General features: G+C 42.1%; 1 pseudogene; it reads right to left on the bottom strand.

Annotated features, from left to right (window-relative positions):
- Positions 1-2,799: 2,799 nt before the first annotated feature.
- On the bottom strand, positions 2,800-3,415 carry LOC149194872 (auxin efflux carrier component 4-like; annotated as a pseudogene).
- Between the last annotated feature and the right edge of the window lie 205 nt (positions 3,416-3,620).

The raw sequence follows: 3,620 nt of genomic DNA, 5'->3' as shown, positions 1-3,620 counted from the left end.
AGTCAAACATGAATAAGAAGACACATTATTGCATACCTTCATCAAAACCTGGTGTATATCGCTTTATTTAGGTGGTAGATATATAGGAAAAGAGAGGAATATTAGGCAAAAAGGGATGTCATGGTAAGACAATCTTTGGACTCTACATTTTCAAAGTGCCATGATGCAAGTGACCCAACCATCTATGCCACAACTCACAGATGTCTCATCTCTACACCTTCTTTTCTTTCATGCTCAAGGAAGCACAATCTTCTACCTCTAACCTATAGAGATTATTCACCTAAACCCTTATCCTCTTTACTTGACCAGTGGATATGTGACGAAGGAATGCCTTTTCCTTACAAAAGATCACATCATATCCTCTATCCTCCAACATGGCAATAGATACCAAGTTCTTCTTCAAACCAGGAACACACGAAACACCCCACAAAGTGACGGGAGCACCCAACTCCCTCTCAAAGGTAAATGTACCAAGTCCAATAGCACTATACCTCCCATCATCACCCATCTCGATATGCATATGGAGATCCTTCTCCTCCAAGTCATTGAAGAGCTCTTTTTTACCAGTCATGTGGAAAGAAGCTCCACTGTCTAGGTACCATACACTACCAATCATCGATAACGCCATTCATGCGATAAGGGTAAAGTCCTCTTCTAATTGTGAGGCAAGTGCCTCACCTCCTTCCACTCCTCCTAAGGGATTCTTACCAACCTTATTGAGCGGACACTTTGTGGAAAAATGTCCTAGCTCGTGACAATGAAAGAACTTGACTTTTGACATGTCCTTCTTCTTTCCTCGATGAAAAGAATCTGATTTGGAATGGGATGCCTTCCCCTTCCATTTATTTACCTTACCTGCTAAGGCACAATTTGTTGGCTGTGGAGCCTGATTATCTTCTGTATTCAAAGGTTTCAGCCGGATGTATACCCAAGGAAGACTGTACACCCCTCCACGCGGGGGGGTGTTGGGGGGTAAATTCCCCTCGGCTGGGGGGTCTGGGGGTCATCGGTCCCCTGGCAGGGGTTCGGGGGTAGTGCCCCCAAAGCTAAAAATAGATGTAAAATTGCCTTGTAAAAGTCTAGTAATTTCTAGTCAATCTGGGTCATTCATTAGGTGGATGATCTGATGGTAGAAGTTATGTTTAATTTAGGGTTTTTTTCCCTAGAAGGAAACCCCTCACTATATATGAGGGAATTGTATTGTGTCTATGTATATCTGTATTCTGAGTGAGGAAGAGAGAGGAGATTGAGAGCGAAGAGGGTGTTACAGCGGATCTGTTGTAGGTTGTATCTCTTCAGTTTGCTAGATAATATAATAAAACAAGGACTGGTTGTTTCTCTGTGGACGTAGTTCAAACTGGGTGAACCACATATATCTGTGTCTCTCTTGTTTTATGCATTTTCTGTGTTTATATTTCTACAATATTTTATGTGTTCCATTACTCTGTAATATATAATTTTCTAACAACATAAATTAAGAAATTTACCAGAGATCATAAATTAATATTGAGATTTACCGAGATGAAAAATATAAAAATAACCAGCAGCAACCATAATCACATAAACACACATGTTTATCCGGGAAAACCCAACCTAATGATATCTCATTAGAATTGGCCAAAAAATCGTGGCCAATCTGACCAAGTGAGCCTTCACCACTCACCTCCAGGCCTTGCTTTACAATGAAGTCCTTCCAGCCTTTTATAAGCTCCATTACACATAATACCACGGGAAGAATACTATGGGTGCACAATACCATGTGCCCCAAAACCATCAATTTTTATCTGGTCAACTTTGACTCTATCTCGAGTCAATTTTATCTAACAATTCCCCCCTTAAACTTGACTTGGGGTTCCTCGACTAACTCTAGCCAAACCTACTAAGTGAGACAATCCCGCTCACTTTAGCCCTTACCCCCCTCAGATTTTTTACCCGGGGTATTGTTAACCCGACATCCCCCCATATCACCTAGGTCTAACCAGACTTTACTAGTGATTATCCAGGGGTACACATGCCTTACCAAGTTTTACAGTAGTATGCCCATTTACATGCAATAATTTTGACTTCATTAATTTTTATTTTTTTTGTTTATTGTTGCTACTATTCTGACCCATCCTCTCTCAATTGCGAGCATCCTTGTTTCATTTCTTTGCTTCCTTCTTGCCAAGTTTAATTGCCTTTAATTTCTGAGATGAGTCCTTGAAACCCTCGCCTGGGGTGACTTCACCAGGAGGCCTTGATCTAGATCTAGAGCGTGATAACATGTGATGCTTATTGTTTGGTTGATCTATATCCATAGCATCAACATTCTCTTCCACACCACTTGACCTTTCTTGCTTACAACCTCGTCGAGACACATATCTACTCTGAGCTCTCTCTATTGCTGCCAAAGGATCCAACCCCAGGTTAGAAAGATGTTTGCCCATCCTATCTGTGGTAAATTGTTTATCTTTGTCAAACTTCCTCGGCATATTGCTTCACCTCGGCATTGGAAGGTCAAATCCCAGCATCCTAAAATGCATTCATGATCACTTTCTCCTTGTGTCCCAACATGAGAAACTACCCGGGCGTGATTCTCCGTCATCGCTGCCTTCACCCAAAAACAAGAAGGTCTAATCCACCCTTTGTATCTTGAACTCATTGAACCTTGCCGGCACCTGGAAAATCTAGGCGCTTTGCCACCACCCACGTGGTAATGACGACAGTATCGGCATCCGTCTGGAGGAGCTCCCACCCGTCCAGCGACACGACATCGGAGTCCACCTTGAAGGAAGTGATGGAGGCTGAAGTGTCTAGAAACTACTCCATGATGAGCATCTTGGCACCATGGTACTCGAAAAGAAACAACAACAACGTATACCATATTATGCACTACAGAACCACAACCTGCACCATCAAGTTCCCCGAGAACTCTCCATACATGGCCTTGAGCAACGGTATTCCCATCACTAGTGTGTTGGGCAACGTGGACACTGAGAAAATCATGATCATCCACTCGGTGCTCCCGCTCCTGGTGAAGTTGGTCCACAGCCCCAGCACCACTAGCATTATCAGCTTCTGCAACGTGTCCAAAGCTATGAAATTGAAGTTCATGGTGTATGGATCATTGGTGGAAACTAAATGAAAAGAGAGCAATGACACTGCGAATATGGCAATGAAATGATTGATCCCCGAGCGCTGATCCGTCCTGAAGATCTTCCACCATTTCATAGAACTGTAGGCCAATATCATAGTCACTTACAATGGAACCACTGCCACATGATGGATCTACTCTCCAGCCACTTGCACCTATATTTGAGTTGTGCCCATATTAACATCGATCTCTCATACATGAGCATTGCGTCACAACTCGACCACTAGTAATATAGCAATCTCATAACCATGCTACCTCAAATCTTCAGATCAATACCTCCATGAGTGCAGCGAATCAAATTTCTTTCATTCACCAGGCCAATAAAACCCTTGGCAAAAAAAGCGTCCCTTTGAAGCCAACATTTGGCTCTGATACCAATTGTTAAGAAATTTACCAGAGAACATAAATTAATATTGAGATTTACCGAGATGAAAAATATAAAAATAACCAGCAACAACCATAATCACATAAACACATATGTTTATCT

The sequence above is a fragment of the Pinus tabuliformis genome, chromosome 2_2 (genome assembly GCF_031772625.1).
Source record: "Pinus tabuliformis cultivar Carrire ecotype Pingquan chromosome 2_2, CPIR1, whole genome shotgun sequence".
Taxonomy (NCBI): domain Eukaryota; kingdom Viridiplantae; phylum Streptophyta; class Pinopsida; order Pinales; family Pinaceae; genus Pinus; species Pinus tabuliformis.
The sequence above is the reverse complement of the archived record's forward strand: the minus strand, read 5'-3'. Positions and strand labels throughout refer to the sequence as shown.